The sequence below is a fragment of the Heterocephalus glaber genome, unplaced genomic scaffold (assembly GCF_053883595.1).
Source record: "Heterocephalus glaber isolate CG9 unplaced genomic scaffold, H.glaber_assembly_v1.0 deba00001504, whole genome shotgun sequence".
NCBI classification, from domain to species: Eukaryota; Metazoa; Chordata; class Mammalia; order Rodentia; family Bathyergidae; genus Heterocephalus; species Heterocephalus glaber.
In genome coordinates this window covers 56,172,501-56,192,488 of record NW_028258324.1, presented here as the reverse complement: position 1 = coordinate 56,192,488, position 19,988 = coordinate 56,172,501, and the positions used below count along the sequence as shown (strand labels likewise).

Sequence of the window (19,988 nt, the reverse complement as noted above, 5' to 3'; positions counted from 1 at the left end):
CATTTTAAAGAATAACTTACTGTGTGAAACAATTATGGATTCCTCAACCATGAATGGAGTCCTCAGGAGGAAACTATTTTCCTTCTATTGTACCGAGAGCATGACAACAGAATTTGAAACACACACACACACACACACACACACGCACACTTTTTTGAAGAAAACAAATTTTCTCATAATTAAAATTTAGTAGTTTTGACAGAGGTGAGATCTGAACCCAGAAAATATGGGCCCAGAATCCACTCAATTGTGTATGAAATTATTAAGCAAACATGTTTTAAAAATATTATTGAGAACTAGCAGAAAAGGACATGAAGATGAATGTCCCCAAGGGGTTTACCGAGCCAACTTGTCTTTCAGCGAAACATTTCTCTAGAGCTCAGCTGAGGAGGAAAACCTAGCCCCTTCTAACCAGAATCCCCACAGCACTGCATCTGCTCCCTTCTCATACCACCTCTGCAAGTGTGTTCTTGCTATTTGTGTTCGCCTTTCAGATCCTTTCCTTGAAAGGAATATACCACATTCATGTTTATATTCTATGGTGCTGCTGAATAAAACAGTTTTAAAGTAATGGCAATAAAGCACTGGTATTTACATGTAGCAAGCATCAGATGGGGAGTGCAGAGCACAGAAGAAGTAAAAGCCTTTGGTGAAAGAACTGCAATTGCAAGATCAGAGTCACTGTAATAATTCCAAATCATGTTTCAGGATTTGTTTGTGTGTGTATGTGTATGTATGCTTTTCTCTGTCAGAAGAAAATGAACCTAACAGGAAAAGGCTTGGGTTTTTTTTCAGTAAATGCATATAAAACAGAGCACACTTTTATTATGCATTTTTAAAACTATCTTTATACCAACTCGAGAGTTTAGTTTCTGTTAAGCCAGACTGTGGTTTATTTTACTTTTTTAAAACAAGTTCTCAGATTTAGTATTAGGTATGATTTTTGAAAATATAACCTCCAGGCTTGTTTTTAAAATTTTAGTTAAAGCAACAGCTCTACTTCCTGCAATTTGGGAATTTAGTGTCTTCATCCTTGGTTCTGAAGTCATACACGTTGTACATGGTCCCTTGTTGAAGTACAGAATTCAGAAAGATGGTTCCTTCCTCAGCCACAGACCTGCTGACACGTCCCAGAAAACAGAAAACACATTTCATGAATTCTCATTCTGCACTCAGACTCTTCCAAGGCATGAGCTTGGCAAGGGCATTCTCACATTTCCCAGCCGATGGTGCCAAGCCTTCAATCCATACTGGTAAATCTGGCATTCATGATGGACTATGACAAGCAGACCAGCTAAAGAAGTTCAACAAGATTTAAAAGGCAAATACAAATTAAAACTGTTGCTTTTTCCAATCATAGAAGTCTTACATGCTCTCTGCAGAAAATCTGGATGATAATGAAAAGCAAAAAGAAGATTTAAAAGATATGCACAGTATAATAATGATTAATATTTTCCTCTAGTTGTTTTTGGTAGAATAATTTTATATTGTGGAGGTACATACCCTCAGGAAACCATGAAATACCAATTATATTTTATTTCTATGTATGAGTAATCATAATAGCTAAATTTACTGAATGCTTGCTATATGTCATATTCTACTAGCATTATATATATAAACAGTATATATACTAATATATATAATATATATTATTGAACATAAATCCTCTCTGAAAATAGTATCAATTCTAAAGGAATGCTCTGTAGTCCCAAGCTGTCATTGAGAACCCCAGGTTGAGTCAAGACTAAAGAAGCCCTCAGTCATAAGTAACCCAAATTTATGGAAAATAAGTATTTGTTGAAAATCTAAAGATTAAAATACTGATTTAAATAATTTCCTCTATAATAAAGCTAGGAATTTTTTTTTTTTTGTACCGGGGATTGAACTTGGGACCTTGTGCTTGTGATGCAGGTGGCAAAACCACTGAGCTACATCCTCAGCCCCTAGGAATTTTAAATATACAAAACATATTAAACTTGTATATTATTGTTATCTATCTAAATATGCTCTTTGCCATCCTTCTAATTTACTGAAACCCCATTTGAGTGTGAAAAAATAAAACTATTGAGAATTTTGAGCATACACATTTGTGCAAACACAGAGACTTGTATATTCTAGATTTAATGCTTTAACATTACTAAATGTATCATGGACAACACATTGGAATGGCATTTTCTTTATTAAAACCAATCTTTTACAGTTTTGTGTTTGTATAAAGTAATTCATGCATGTTTAGTTTTGTAAAAATAAACACTAATTTACTCAAGAGAACAAGATTGATCATTTTTTTTCCTAAAATGAAAACAATCTAGGAAAAAGTACTGTTATGAAAACTACAGAAAGCTCAATTGAGAACCATTAGCAGTTTCTTACCAAAGATTGCTGAATAATTAAAAGAAAAAAATCTCTTTGTAGCATAATTATGAGAAGAATTCTATTCTTTTCGGCTCCATGGAATGGATACTTGATGGTACAGTGTGATTCAGAGAGGTATTTTTAAAAGTTAATTCTGCATCACAAAGATGTACTAAAATAAAAGCATTAAAAAGAAACTACTATAGGTAATTTAGTTTAATTTTTATGTATGCTACACATTTCATATATTATAACTTGTCATTCTCTGGTACAAAATACACTCAATAAAATGAGCATCATTAAACTTTTTATTTTCTCCTATTTGTTAAATTCTTTATCTTACATCATCTTTGCATTATTACTAAAGTATATTAAACATAATTCTACCCTTTTGCTAGTACCTAGGCTAGGTCAATATTTTATATATCAATTCTCCTTGACAAGTGCAGAAATCATATAATTCTTCTAAATAAGTTCGTTTGTTTGTTTGTTTGTTTGTTTGGTACCGGGGATCGAACTCGGGACCTTCCACTTGCAAGGCAAGCGCCAGAACCACTGAGCTAAATCCGCGGCCCCTCTAAATAAGTTCTTGAGATTAAATTGTATTAATTCCAAGACAACATTTAAGTTTGTGGTTCTTTCCCTTTTTTTACTAAAGTCTCTATTATAAGTTTATTATTACAATAAACAAAATAAAATATACAAAAGTACTCTAGTTAATTGAATTTTGTTTTGTTAGTGTCCAGGTAACCCTAAATGGATCATGGTTGACAGATGCTAGCATTAACATAGATAGGCCAAAATATCTGCTGTCATACAATTTACAGATAAAATAAATTGGGAGACCTTTTCTTCCTTGCTCAATTCAGAATAGTGTTTAAAAGTCAAATTACAGATTGTATCAGTACTCTATGGAGGATGTTTACCAATCCTGGGTGAGATAGGATTACAATGATAAAGCCATTTAGGGATTAAGTTATTTCAGGTTCCATGATTCCCTTGTCTAGACAAATTACCATGACGTGATAAGAGGAAGAAATAAAATTAAGGTGCAAGATTGTTTTTTTCCTATTAGGGTACCAGCTGCCAAGTGAGATGCTCAATTTTATGATTTCTTCTCAAACAGGCAGAACTAAGAAGCTGTGCTCATCAACATTCCTGCCTTTCAAAGTTCACAGCCTGGTTGCTGTCTGCTTTTGAAAAACTCTTGCTTTGGGCCTGGGATTTAGCTCAACAGCACCACTCCTGCCTTGCAAGCACAAGGTCCTGAGTTCAATCTCCAGTACCAAAAAAGAAAGAAAGAAAGAAAGAAAGAAAGAAAGAAAGAAAGAAAGAAAGAAAGAAAGAAAGAAAGAAAGAAAGAAAGAAAGAAAGAAGGAAGGAAGGAAGGAAGGAAGGAAGGAAGGAAGGAAGGAGGGAAGGAAGGAAGGAAAGAAAAAACTTGCTTTTTCAGTTTTCTAGAATTTAAAAAGTAGCCCTGTAAATATGGTCTGTTGTCATTTCTCTGAAAAGGATAAAAGAAGGTGGGGTGGGGGGGTGAAAGAAGGAGTGAGAGGCTGGGGCTGGTGGTACCCGCCTGTACGGTAATCCTTCCACTTGGGGGCCTCAAGCAGAAGCAAGGCAAGCTTGGGGACAGCCTGGACCTCATAGCAAGACCTTTTCTCCAAGGAAATACAAAATAAAATGAATTTAAGAATTTTTTTTAAAAGGGAGTGAGAAATAGCCCACTATCTGCTTGAACCTAATAGTCATAAGGGTAGAAAACTGCATTAGCAAACTCTATCTCGTTTGTATTTAAAATCAAATATCCTGTTTCCTTTAAATTAACTTAACCAAATTATCACAAAGACCTATTAAGCAGTGCTTTTATAATATTTATACAAATCACCACAGAGACTTATTAAACAGTTCTCTGTATAATATCCTGTAAAGGCAAAAGATGAGGAGGAAGAAAATAATCACATGATCAAAATGCTTGACAACTTCTGAATGATCAAGTATCTTAGTAATCACAAGTCACAGCATTTCCCCAGTCGTCTTTTCCAAAGCAGGATGCTCCTGTTTTTGTACAATATAGCTTACACTGCCCTTTCTGGTAATTAGTGTAATTTGACACATTTTAAGATAATGATGCCACCTGCTCTGAATAGCTAAATCACCATTAATACTTAGAAGCCTTTCTCTTGGCAACAAAAAGATACTAATCCAACTTTGCTTTTGAAGTTGCGTTTCCCAGAGAATTTTTAGAATCATCATAATTTGGATTTCAATAATACACTGTCATTGACAAAGAACCTTGTTTTTAAGAGGAGACCAAGTAAAGTTTTTAAATTGTAATGGTTTCAGGTAATTCCTAAAGTAGTGATGGAAAAGAAGGGAAGGTGGTGTGGATAGCTGCCATTTGCTTATTTTGCTGTGCTCTGTATAAAGTGCTCTCATATTTATATCACATTCAAGTTGCACACTTTGCTGAAGGGCACAGAAGCGAATACACATGCAGGGTAAATCAGGATTTCTCAACCGAGACACTATTAATATCTTAAGACAGATCATTCTTTTGTGTATTGGACAGAATCCTGTACATTGTATGATGTTTAGCAGCATCCCTGGCATCCACCCACTAGATGCCACTAGCATCCTCCCAGTTACGACCATCAAAAATATATCTATGACAGGAAAATCAAAAGGAGATTACTAGAGAAGAGAAAAGAGATCAGGATGATCATGGAAAGAAAGGAAAAGGAGGTTAATGAGGGTGAAAATAATCCAAGTAAGTTACATACATGTTCAAATATACCAAGATGAAACTCATTATATAACTAACATGGCATAATAAAATAATTTTTATAAATATCTCTAAACATTGCCAAATGTCCCTGGGGCTAAAGTCATTCCCTTCTGTAGTAAATAAGTATGTGTTAAGCACCTACTCTAGTCCAGGCATAGAGAAGTCCTTGCTCTTGTAGAAATCAAATCTTAGTGAGAGAAACAGAAAATATTAAGTTATATAATGCAGTGAGGATTGTTAAAAAGAACTATAGAGCCTGGTAAGAGCATAAAGAATACTGAAGATAACTTTTAGATCAGCCCTATGGAAGGAGGTTTTTAGCAAAGAACTAAAGTGAGACATGAACATCTAGAGTGCCAGGGTGAAACAGTGAGTCTGAGGACCCTGAGCCTGGACAGTTTGGGGTGTCTGAAAATAGCAGGGCCCACTGTTACTCCAGCTGAGAGAGTGAGGTGAGAAGGTGAAAGGAAAGGTCAGAGAGGGAGGCAGGCGAGGGCCGGATCCCACAGAGATTCCAGAGCAACTCTACCCACTAGACCTTCCTGCCAGGATGAAAGTCTTCCAGGTATTGTCTGCCTAGAACAGTAGCCCCTGGGCACATGCGGCTACTGAGGATTGCGTGTAAATCTACGATGTGTGAGAAACTAAGCTATTAAAATTTTTATTTCTAATTTACATAGATGTATTGTGCATACCGTGGAATACAGTATGACATTATAATACATGTACATAATGTATAATGCTCAGATCAGGTTAATTCATATATCATTTCTCATTTCTTTGTGCTGATAGCATCCAAAATGAGAAATAATTTTTTATTTTACTTTTAAATGATTGAAATATATGTAGACTTATTTGATGAGCTGTATATTAAACAATGCAGGTCTTGATCATAAGGACTTTGGATTTTAATCTAAATACAACAGAAAACCACCAGAAAGTTATAGGCAAAGGAGAGACATGACCTTCTTAACTTTACAAAGACAGTAAATATTATAAAATCCAATATGTCTTTCCTTATTTTAGATGATCAGATCTAAATCCCATGAGAACCTCAACTAAGTAACTCAAGCTGGGTTCATATCTGCTACTTCTTTGGTCCTTTGAACTGATTTTCTGGTTTTTATTTATTTTTTAAATTTTTGTTTGCTTGTTTATTTTTTTAATTAATTTTATTGATACATTTTATTGGTAAATTTTAGGTATAAAATTCATTTACATTTGTCATTGGGTGTTTGTACCTGTACATGATATAACTTGGCTCTTATTTTTTTTCCCCATTACTTGTACACCCTTCATCCCCTCTGCCCTTACCTATTTACATAGATTTCATTTCCATTTTTTTTTCTTTTCTCATAGTTTTTCCTTTCCCTCTTTTCCTTTCCTCTTCCCCTCCCTTCTCTCCTTCGTCTTTGAACCTTTTTTCCTATTTCAAATTATCAATTATTCATTTTAATCATTTTAACCCTTGTTTACACTATCAGTTTCTCACACTAGTGAAACTATTCGGTATTTACACATGTGTGTCCTATTTATTTCACTTAAGAGTATGGCCTCTATATGCATCCATTTAGCTATAAATGACTCTAGTTTTTCATTCTTTATGGCTGAGTAATACTCCATTTTATTAAAAAACCACATTTTCTTTATCCAGTTTCCAGTTGATGGGCGCTTGGGCTGCTTCCAAGCTTTAGCTATTACAAACTGTGCCACTATGAACATGGGTGTACATATATCACTGTGGTATGATTCTTTTAATTCTTTTGGGAAGATACCCAGCAAGGGAATAGTTGGGTCATATGGGACCTCTAGTCCTAGTTCTTTGAGGTATCTTCATACTGATTTCCACAGTGGTTGCACCAGTCTGCACTCCCACCAACAATGGAGAAGGGTTTCTTTCTCCCCACAACCCCGCCAGCATTTGTTATTTGTCGATTTCTTGATAGCAGCCATTCTTTCTGGGGTGAGGTGGAATCTCAGGGCTGTTTTCATCTGCATCTCTCGAATGACAAGTGATGTTGAAAATTTTTTCAGATATTTGTTTGCTGCTTTTACTTCTTTGTCTGAGAAATGTCTGTTCATTTCAGATGCCTATTTTTGAATTGGGTCTTTGAATTTGGGGGGGTTGATTTTTTTCAATTCTTTATATATTCTAGATAGTAGTCCTTTGTCTGAGGTACAGCTGCTAAAAATTTTTTCCCATATTGTAGGTTGTCTGTTAGCTCTGTTGGTGGTTTCTTTTGCAGGGCAGAAGCTTTTTAATAAGATGAGATCCCAGTTGCTGATTCTTTCTGCTAGTTCCCATGCTGCTGAGATTTTGTTCATGAAGTCTTTTCCTATGCCAATGTCTTCAAGAGTTCTACCTAACTTATCTTTCAGCAAGTTTAGTGTTTCTGTCTTAATATTTACATTTTTAATCCACTTTGATCTTAGTTTAGTGCATGGTGATAAGTATGGGTCTAGTTTTAATCTTTGGTGGATTGAGATCCAGTTTTTCCAACACCATTTATTAAATAGGCTATCTTTCCTCCAATTATGGTGGTTGGCTCCTTTGTCAAAGATGAGGTGGCTGAGCATCTCTCGAGTTGTTTCTGGATCTTCTAATCTAGTCCACTGATCCTCAGGTCTGTTCCTTTGCCAGTACCATGCTGATTTTATCACAGTAGCTTTGTATAGTTTCAAGTTGGGGATTGTGATACCTCCAGCTATGTCTCTGTTACTCATCAAGGAAATTGAAAGGGAAGCAATACTTCCAAACTCATTCCTGGAAGCAAGTGTTACTTTGATTCCAAAACCAGGGAAAGACCCAACCTAAAAAGAGAACTACAGGCCAATCTCCCTAATGAACATAGATGCAAAAATCCTCAACAAGATACTGGCAAACAGAATACAGAGGGTCATCAAGAAGATCATACACCCTGACCAAGTTGGATTTATCCCAGGGATGCAAGGATGATTCAACATTAGTAAATCAATAAATGTAATATACCATATTAACAGAGTCAAGGACAAAACCGTATGATCATCTCAATAAATGCAGAAAAAGCGTTCGACAAAATCCAGCACCCATTCATGATAAAAACCCTACAGAAAATTGGAATAGAAGGTCTTTATCTTAACCTGATTAAGGCTATCTATGAAAAACCAATAGCCAACATTATACTAAATGGTCAAAAGCTGAAAACTTTCACGCTAAAATCAGGAGCAAGACAAGGATGCCCACTATCACCACTCCTGTTCAATATAGTTCTGGAAACATTAGCCACAGCAATTAGAAAAGAGAAAGACATAAAAGGAATAAAGATAGGAAAAGAAGAAGTTAAACTGTCATTATTTGCTAATGATATGATACTTTACATAGAAAACCCAAAAAACTCCTCCAGAAGACTTCTAGACTTAATTGACAGATTCAGTAGAGTAGCTGGATACAAGGTCAACCCTCAAAAAAATAACAGCCTTCTTATACACAAATAACAGACTCACTGAGAGAGAAATTAGGGAAACAATTCCTTTTACAATAGCATCCAAAAAATGAAATATCTAGGAATCAGTCTAACAAAGGAACCAAAAGACCTCTATGCTGAAAACTACAGCACTCTCAAAAAAGAGATCGAAGAGGATACAAGAAAATGGAAAGACATCCCTTGCTCCTGGGTAGGAAGAACCAATATAGTGAAAATGGCCACACTTCTAAAACTACTATATAGATTCAATGCAATGATGATTGAAATTCCAACAATATACTTCACAGAAGTAGAGAAAACAATCCAAAAATTCATTTGGAACCATAAGAGACCTAGAATAGCTAAAGCAATTGTTTGCTTGTTTAATTGTTTACATTTGTGAAAGTGTTTCACATTCTTTCTGGAAGAATGCTGAATATAATTTTGTAAGTGGTTAGAGAGTAGGTGGGCATACTCTCCATTAATTAATGGTTAGAAGAAAATAATTAAGCTAGTGTGCCTTATGAAGAAGACATGTCATAATACAGAATCAAGCACTGCAAGATATAAAAAATGTAGACCATCTCAATTCCTAGGGTCAGGAATATCATAAAGAAGTCAGCATAATACATAAAGGTTAAGCTCTGGTGAATGGAAAAGATAAATTGTTTTAAAACTGTCCTGAAACCAACTGGAAATAGCAGTGCTGAATAAAATTATCGCTTACCCATAAACACTATGTTTATACACAATAAAATGAGATTAAACTTTGGCAAATATTTGATTAATCTAAGGCATGCAAGCAAACTAATCAAAACATTTCATTGTAAAAACCAACTGTTTACATTTCATGAAAAAGCAAGGCAATGATAAGAAAATAGACTAGTGATTGGTAAATGAGATTTCAGGATTTGTTTCCACTTTTAGTAGTCTCCTTCTCAGTGGCTCCCACGAATCTCCCAATAACTTTGACACTTATTTAAAGAAACAGATTATGCCTCTTTTACACAGATTTAGGACCTGCTTTTGACCTTGAATAATGTTTCTTCAGTACTGAAGAAATGGACTTAAGTTATATACTGTTGTAAAAAAATTACTAAATCAGGAAAGAATTAGTGAAGGAAATGTAAGGCCTTGGTATGAATGGAAATGAAGCTGCCAAAGCAATTAATTGAAAATGTCATAGACTGCCATCAAGGGAAGGATCAGCAATTAAAGCAGAGAGGTTTTGTTAATTACTCAAGGTTAAAGCACAAAAGCACCTGAGAGCAGTGAATCCATTAAAGAGTATTATTGCAATGGAAAACTGGGTATTTTTTGTGTGTCATTGATTGAAGTTGTATTGAAAAGGTTTGAAGCAATAACAATAGCAGGAGACTTCTAACAGATAAACATGCTAAGATGGATGCCCTCGCGCCTGGATATTTCGTGTTAACAATGACATTACATTTGTGAAAACTTCAATTTGGAACAGATAAGAAAAGAATACTTGTTTTAGGAATAAATTAAGACTTGTCCATGAATTTACACTCTGCCATTTTCAGTTTTATATTTCTGTTCTAAGAAGTCATTATTTAATGAAAAGTAATTCATTATAATTTCACCATTCTCTATACTCTTTTCAATACATCATTTCTCTTTCAATCAGAAAGATTACACAATCCTGCTATTTATCATAAGAAGAAAATGTTACTCTCTTACATTCAAGTGTTAATACAATAATGGAAAAAGTGTTCACAAGCTAAATATCTTTAAAATATCTTTAAGAAACTTCTGAAAGATTTTTGTAGACTTACTTTATTTTAGATACAGAATTTACAAAAGAAATACTAAGCAAAATTTTTTTCTGTAAGGTTAATATAAAATAACTAATTTTTAAGTAATTCCAGCCCATAGCCTACATTTCAAACAAGGATGAAGGCAAATAGGTATTTGGCTTTCTCTAAATCACTGATGTCTAAATTTGACTGTGTTAAAAGCTCACCCATAGTGCTTTTGAAAATGCAGCTCCCCATGTCCCATCCCAGAGGTTCAACTTCATGGATCTTAGGTATACCCATGAAATGTCACTCTCTTTAAACAAAAACTCAGGTAGTTCTTGTATAAAAAGATTTTGAAACTCTGCCAAAAAAAATACAACAGATTAGATGACTAGTATCATATTTCCATTTCATTTTATTTGGTATGTATGTGGATCCTTGTGTGTATCTGCTACTCTTTCCATATTTTCATTCATATCAATATGCCTACTTGTTTGATACTATTTCAATATTTTGTGAAACAAACACAGTTCCCTTTAGCTTTACCGAAAAGCTTTATCTGGGCTGGGGATTTAGCTCAGTGGTTCCACTGCCTGCCTGGAAAGCTGAGGAGCTGAGTTCGATCCCTGGTACCAAAAAAACAAACAAACAAATAAACAAACAAACAAAAGAATAGCTTATTTTAAAAAAAGCTTTATCTGCAGTTTAAGACTTCATTCCATCTTATTTTCAAAGTTTACCAAAAGGTAACAGTACAGTAAATATTCTTAACCAGTAGTTAAATTTGGCTTGTCTTGAATATGTAAAGGAGAAAATATAATCGGTGGTGTTTTACTGAATTTGCCTATCACTGCAACTAGCAACAGAAGTCTCTCAACATTATGTATGAGGAGCATAGAAACCTGCTGGAAAGTATATTCAGGATTTAATTTTCCAGATAAGTGGGTTTTAGTCAGTCCAAAAGTTTTAGAAAATTAATTTATAGGATGATCTTTCGTACTATTCAAATAATAATGTTCTGAAATTGGAAAAGGCTGTTCCAAATATCATTCTCTTCATGACTGCCCTTGTCATATTTCTTGGGGAAGAGGAAAATATGAAAGGTCCTGTGTACACAGTCGGTGGAAAGACTGATGGGACAAAAGCAGTAGTCAACAGTACTCATTAAAGCCTTTTCTTGTGTACCTCATTTCTAATTTTGAATCACTGTTGTGTAAATCCTCTTCAGTCATTGTCTAAGATAATTCTACTGGATTTGAAAAAATTCAGTTACTTTTTTAATATCAAAGAAAGTAATACTAAAGGAAGTCAGAGTAGCTTTTAAGGAACATTAGGTAAGATGTAACTATTATTTAACCTCTTTTGGTTCTTAGAAAACTTTTAGGTTAAATTCATGACATTTTAATATGAAACATGTAAAACTGTTTTCTAAATTGGAAATTAGTTGTATCATAATTAAATTTGAGCCAAAAATCTAGAGCTTTTAAATATCTAAAGTAAAATCTATTTTTATTTTTATCGTCTTTTAAATAAGAATGATCTACAGGTAGGGACTTCCTGGTACATTTGTAGCACTTTATGTAAAGCATTAAAATATCAGTAATAAAATATAGTCAAAAATTATATTCTGGCTTTTTGCAGTTTTGTACTAAAATTTATGGCAGTTTTTTTCTTTCTCTTTCTCTTGTATTATTTATTGCCCAGTCTAAGGCCACCTAAATTGGGCAGTCTTTTAAAAATCCTAATACACTCTTCATTCAGTAATATATAAAATAGGTATGGGGCAGAATGCAGATTGTTCTAATAATGGATAAACACCCAGATATTATCTCTGTTTCATGTGATAGAATAAGAGTGAGCAAAACTCCCTACAAAGACTGGGTTTTCTGAATCAGCTTGTTTACAGAGCTGTTAAAGCTTCTGGTTTTATTTAGAAATGTCTCAATAGGGTATTTGAAGCCATGCCCCAAATCCTCACCTGAATTATGTTAGTCTACCTCTCTGTTAATAACCCAGAATGGATTTGATTTATATCATTCTTTACTCTGTCTGAAAGAGAAAGTTCTTGATCTCATCTACCACAGTTTCCTTGCCTGTGAAATGAGAATTTCTTTAAAGATAATATTTAAAATTTTCTCCAGCTTTAGCATGCTATGAAAATACAAGAATCTAGATTGGTATTGCTGTTGCAAGTGTTTCCTGATATTTAACTCTATTTGTCAAATTTTTCTGAAAGAAAAAGATTTATTATGTTTGCCATTATCTCAGTTTCCTCATGTTCAACACTATTTGTTAGGTAGTCTCTCCCCAATTCTTGGGCGGCTGAATTTCTAGCAGCAGTTGAAAATTAAGAAAATATATTTATTGATTGAAAAATTAAAGATAAGTACCCCAAAGGGATTATATTGATAGACAAATAGTAGATTTGGAAAAATATCTGCAAACTAACAGGCAAAGAGCTTAATAGTCATATTCTACAAAAAAATTCTCACAAATTGCCAATAAATAGACCAGCAACCCAACTTAAAACTAGGGAGAGGATATGAATGAGTTTCTGGGAGAAATGGAGTTTCTAAGACAAAAATGAATTTTCTAAAACAGAAACTCCAGATAATCAGCAAATGTGAAAAAAAATGTTCAAATTAATAGGGAAATGCTATGAAATACACTGCTTAGTCACTGTCTCTTCACTGGGACAAAATATCCAACACCTGCAACTTAGAGGAGAGGTTTATTTTGGCTCATATTTGCAATGGGTTTAGTCCATGTTTGGCTAACTTCAGAGCAGAAACTGCATGGCAAAACAGCTTAGCGGAGGAAAGCTGATCACTGCTTGGTAGCCAGGAGGAAGGGAGAGGAAAGAGCCAGAAGGAAAATACAGCCTTCCAATCACACCCCAAGTGACTCACCTCTTCCAACCAGGCCTCACCTCCAAATGTGAGACTCTGGAAGACATTTTAGGCCTAAACCATAGCATCACTTTACACCCATCAAACAGAAATAAAAGGTTTCTTTAAAGCAGATAACTCCTGCTGCTGTCAAGGATAGGAAAAATGAGTAACCATATATATTACAGGTGACTGGCAGTATTGTAGAACAATTCTAAAATGAAAAATACGCTTCTCTAATAAGCATCTTCATCCCTAGGGTCCATCCCATGGAACTAAGACAACCAGAATTTCAGAAAATGTGTACAAAGATGCTAACTGTAGTATTATTCAGAATTGGGAGGAAAAGGAAACCAAGTAAATGCTCATTTTTTAAAAAAATGGTTCAAAATGTCATGATATATCCATACTTAGCATACAGACATTAAAAATAAATAGTGCTATAAAGGTTGAATTGGGAAGTTATTTATGAGGTATAGTTAAGAAAAAGGAAACAAGTAAGTGTAACATACTAGTTGTAAAATAATGACAACTCCAAATAATGTTTGTATGTATATGATTAAATATGTTTATCTATAAATATATGTTTGAGTATGACTATGGAAAAAATAAAAAATACATATTATATTGTTAATTGTCACTGAATGGATAGTGTGTTTGATGATAGGAATTTACTGGGAACCAGGAAGAGTAGCAAGCAACAACTACAAAGACTAGTCTCTAAAAATAACATATATGATATAATCCCATTAAGGAAGGTATGTTAAATTAGGTATGTACATAAGAATATCTAATTGAAATAAATACCAACTTAAGGGCTTCACATAAAATTAATTGTTCATTAGTTGAGAGCACAGTGAAAATTAAATGTTCTTAAGACTATTTATTGACCCCTGGTTGAAAGGATATGTGTATAGGGTTAGGAACCAAGACCTAGTTTGAAGCTGTATTTTTAAACAATGACAACAATACATTTCTTTTTTGACACATGCACAAAGAATTTATCTAGCAGCTTAGTTCTCATCAGAGACATGAGATGGAAATGTACGTGGATGGAAGTGGAGAGGTAATAAAGAGGACATGGGAAAATGCCATGGCACATTTCCCTAAAAGTGAGAAAGTGGGTTCCCACAGCCTGGAGACATCATATGCTAGAAGCTGGCAACCTATATGAGGCTTAGAATCCACATTAACTTTTACTGTGTAACTGACCACCCAAAAATATAGCACCTTAAAACCTCAAATATCTGTTATTTTCCATATATCTTTGGGTTGACTGGATTTGACTTTTCTAGTCTAGACTAGCTCAGCTTGTGACTACATGGTCTTGGATAGCCTTATCCTGTTTGATGGTGAATGAGCTGGACAACCTAAAATTCTCTAAAAACCTAAATATTCATCACTAAGAAAAAGCTATGTCATCCCCCATAGATGTTGGAAATAATGTTGTGGACATACACATATTTACAGGAAGGAAGCTCATAATGTATTAAATTAAAAGCAAGTTGTAAATGATATGTGCACTATTATTTCTTTTGTATGAAAAAACAATAGAAAGCTGAGCAAAAAATAGGAGGAAACAGTCTTTTCAAATCGGTGACAAACTTACAAACTACGTGCTCCAGTTCACTAATAATGAGGGAAATAGAAATTAAAGAACAGATATATATAAAATATGTATTATATATATGTATTATATGTATGTATTATAATATGTATTTTATATATACATATATATAAAAACTCTAGAAGAACTTACATGTGAATAGTGAGCTCTGGGTGATTGTTTTATTAATTTTTAATTTTTTAAAAATTTTATTTAAACCCAGTAGATATGATAAGTCCTTTAACTTTTATTTTTGTCACATAAGAATAAGGTCAGAAATCATATCAAATGGAATATTTTCACATGATTCCATCCCACAATCTTCTTAATGTGTTTAGACAATATTGTGCAATAGTCTGCTCCACACAGTTTAACACTTGTTCTTTAATTGCCTCGATTTTGGAAATTTTATCTCAGTGTTCAACAAATCATTATTGAGGATCCGGATGTCACATAATTCCTCCTTCTTGGTAGGGACTATTTATCACACTTCCATAGCATCTTCTGGCATTATCTACTCGAGGTCTGGCATAAAATCAGTGTTTCACAGACACATAAATGGCTGAATTTTTCCATCAGCCTCATAAACTTTTGCTGACCACTTGCCATGCATAATAATTATCATAGTACCACTCAAGTGAATTGGCAAAGAGATTTTTGATCCTGATGTAGTGGGGAAAGCTATCCTAGATGACTGATTTCAGCATTGGTTCTGTCTTTAGTTCTGACTTGTGTGAAGTGAATCACACAATTAAACTTTTTACAAGCCTCATTTTTTCTCTGATTTGTAACAAGGAGATGGGGAGAATGAAAATTGCATACAATGTTATTAAGATTTCTTCCAGCTTTAAAAATTAAACAAATTTGTTTCTACATTTTCCAAGTGTATCTGGTAAGACAAGATCTTTAATCTAACAATCTAGACATTTCTATGAGGCTGGGCACAATTCGCTACATATAGCATCATACCATGGAATATCTGCTTTGTATGCTCCCTATTCTGTCTTCACTTTGGTGATTAGTCTGTTTCCTCTCTGAGAGCATTTTCTGAGCCTGATTCATTTATATTCCTCATAGACTCTCACACATGAATAGGAGATGGCATCATGGCATCATTAATACCTCTTTTTGTGTGTGTGGGCTTGGCATTGAACTCAGGGTCTTCACACTGAACTACACCCCAGCCCACCTGCTCACCTACTTGCTGCTTGCTTGCTTTCCTTCCTTCCTTCCTTTCTGTCTGTCTTTCTATTTTGAGTAAGAGTCTTGATAAATTACCCAGACTGGACTCAAACTTAAGATCTTTTTGCCTCAGACTTGAAGAGCGTTGGGAGTACAGACATGTACTACCATGCCCACCTCCTCCTTCTATATTTTAAGAATAAAAACAAATATCTCAATATGCTACTTTTATAAGTGCGAATGTAATTCAATATCTAATAGCCAAGATAGAGCCTAGATTTGATTTGTTACATCAAATAACCTAAATAAATATTATTTTTTACATGTTTGTTATGATTTGTCTTCTTGAATACTAATAAAGAAATACTGTGAGAAGGGAGAAAGAGAGAGAATGTTACTGTCTTAGAAATTATTTAGACTAAAGAGTACCTGAGGAATCAACTGAGGGAGAGAGAGAGAGAGACAATGTAGATAAGAGAATAATTTATGGAGCAAAGTGAAAAATTAGTGTGAAGATATGACAGTTAAGCTACACTGTCAACTGTATTGGCATGAGAGCCAGCTCTGGGATCAGTGAAGTACATTTCTGGGTGTGTCTAGGTGGGTCATAAAGGCATGACTTTGGAAACTATATTTGGTCCCTAGCCCTTTCTTCTTTGGTACTATTCCTATGATCTGATTCCCAACTGCCTTAAATTAAACAGCTTTGCTCCTCCAAATCCTTCTACCATTATGTTCCTGCCTTGGAACCAGCTTACCATGGACTGAACCCTCTGAAACCATAAGCAAAATAAACCTCTCCTCCTGTAAGTTGTGGGTGTCTGGTATTATATACAAGGATTGGAAAATCTAGACCACACGTGCAGCTTCTTCTTGCCAGATAATTTTTCTTCCTAAAAATAGACACGGATAAAGAACCAAAAAGTGAAGATTCAGAGAAAAATAGAAGGGAAGAGAGGATGCCAAGGCCTTGAGCAACTCAGCAAAACAGTCAGGTCATCCTGAAGAGGAAAGAGCTCAGCCTGGCAAAGAGACCAATCAGTTTTTGTGGCAATGATCATAAAAAAAATTGTCCAGCAGCTGTGAAGATCCAGCTATTATAAAACAGCATGAGTCTGCAGTCGATATAATCACCTTAGCCTTGTGACTTTGCTTATAAAACATAATGATCTGGAAGTGGCAATGCATACAGGATGCAGTAAGCACATAATTGAAATATTTATGAGCACTACAGTGCTGTGTTGTGAAAGGATACCAGAGGTCAAACAGTGTGACATCTGGGGGCTCCATGCTATGCTAAAGAGAAAGAGTTGATTTGGTGCTCTTAACAGTGGAGATAAGAAAGCAGTCCAATTGGAAACCAAGCTGTTTGTGGTGAAGAGGAATCTTGATGGGACTCCCTAGCATTTCAGATCCACCCAGTAATGCCTTTAGCTGGGATAGAAGGAGCCAGGAGTGCCTAAATCTTAGCCACACCAGCCACACCCCGGATTTTTCTGGGGTCATGGACTACAGATCCTCTATCCATTAGGAACATTATGGAATTGTTAATACCGACGCATAGGAATTATATAAATGGCTTGCATTATCCTCTCAAACTGACTAGCAAAACGAACTAATGGAAATATTCCAGTACTTTTTATGTCTTTGTTTCCTCATCAATAAAATAGAAGTGATAAGAGTATTTACCTCAGGATGTTATGAAAATTGAATGAAATAATGTAAGTAAAATGCCGAGCCATGTTCCTGGCACAGGTAAACCCTCCATAAATAACTGTAACTATCAATTAACAGCAAAAGTATCAAAATGACAGAATATGATGAGAAATAAGAACTAAAAGAATCAAAAACAATTTTAATTGGGGGTAAGAAAGAGATGGGCCAAGATATTTTCCCTATTGAAAATGATGGATAATAGTATCTATATGAGATTTCTAAATACACAAAGAAACATTCTTTTATAAGGGTATATAGAAGAGTAATGCTAGAATAATCTCATCTGATCCACTTATTTTTCACATAACAAAGCCAAGGTTCAAATGTGTTAAGTAACTGACACAAGGTCAAATTGTATTAACTTGGCAGTGGCAACACTAGAACAGATATCCTGATTTTTTTTTAACAACAAAGCACTATCCACTGTACCTACATATAACTTTTAGCTCATCTTTGTGCCACATTTAATACTATAATAAATACCATCCATGTAAATGTTGGGAAAAAAACAGGCCAAGAGGTGGATTAAAAAGTGGCAAAATCAAAATGTCATTTATAGTATCCAACAACAAATCCTTCACTTCAAATTGTCTTTATTGTTATATGAGTCACATTTTTATCATTTGAATTGAAATATAATGTGAAAACAGCTAGGTTTGATTTTTAACGCTACTCTGTTACATGACTTCTGTTTTTTACAAACAATATTCATGGAATAATTGTGCTAAAGTTCAATGGAAGAACTACTATTCTTGGTGAGTCATTTCCATGATCTAATACATAAACAAAGTTAAGACATGAAAATCACATGATTACTAGCAATAAATACAAATATATCAAGTATATTATTAAAGAAAATACTACTTGTAGTATTACAGGTTCATATACAAAATTTGATTATATAAATGAAGAATGTTGAAAATTTCTGAAAAAGTTATACATAAATATAGGAGCTCTATTCAAAATGATTAGAAGAGACAGTCCCATTTTACTGTTATTGTCCTATCCTAGTAGACTGTGGTGATTATTTATATAACTCTGTAAAGCATCTATACTTTGTTATACATGACAAAGAATGCCTTTGTGATAACAGGCTCCATATATTGAGTTTTTAATGATAGGATGACTTCATTAAAAACTGTATTTATATGAAGATTTTTGAGTCTCAATTCATAGCATGTACTGTAACATTAGAATAGCACAGAGAGGCTGACCATTCCATCAGTGAGTGCGTGCAGATCCCAGGGAGCAGCTGTGTGGCCCAGATGAGTGGGGTTGCAAGTAGATCCCAGTCGGGGTCCTCCCTGACCCCAGAGGCTCCAGCACCCACACAGGCCAGGGGTCTGCCCACAGAGGAGCTGCACGACCTCATGGGTTTCATCCAGAGGCCCACCATACCATTGCCCACAGCCAGGGACCCACCTGGAGAAGAGCTGAACAGGCACACAAGCAATACCCAGAGGCTTGCCTGATACCACTGATAAGTGCAAGGAGACCCTACCCAAAGCCTCTATGGGCAACAGGAACTGGGGTGCACAGCACCTAACCAAAGGTCCTCCCAGACAATAGCTACATAGGGCCCCTAGCCAGTGGCACACCTAGATACAATTATAAGTGTGCACAAGCACCAGCCAGAAGCCCACCCAGACAACAGGTCACCTCAGGGATCCAGAAGGCCAGCACTCTGAACCCAAGAATTGGTGTACTGGTGAGCAGGAGAGTAAAGGTTGTCCAGTGACTTGCTGAGAATTCAAGACCAGTGGGTGAGCAAAAAGTCACCTCAAAAAAGATATAGCAGGTTGCATCTGTTGAAATGTGAAGACTCATAAATCAGTCTCAAAACCAGACTTCCAGATCACCTAAGGCAACCCCAAAGGGCAAGGAGATGGAACAATCTGATACTCAATCACCTGGATTCCCTGAACTGGCAACAAAAGAGGATCTGGAAAAAATGAAATCAGAAGGAATTTCTCAAATAACAGCAGAAATTGTGCCCATAGTACAGGACATGATTAATAAATCTAGAGCGACACAGATTTAAAAAATAGAGGAGCAGAGGAACATGATGGAATCCAACATAGGACACAAATGGAATCCATAAAACAAATGCAAACAGATTTGCAGGAGATTAAAAGATCCATTGAAAGTTTACACAGCAAAATGAGCCAATGCAAGCATAGAATTTCAGATATAGAAGATAGGAATTCAATTAGTGACCAGGAAAAGAAAAATTTCTTTAAAATTGTAAGG

The 19,988-nt window shown here is 35.0% G+C and overlaps 1 protein-coding gene across 9 annotated transcripts in view; it reads left to right on the top strand.

The window, feature by feature from the left end:
* The window catches only part of Pex5l (peroxisomal biogenesis factor 5 like), a 240,265-nt gene that overhangs the window by 20,820 nt on the left and 199,457 nt on the right, over positions 1–19,988 (top strand). The window lies entirely within an intron of this gene.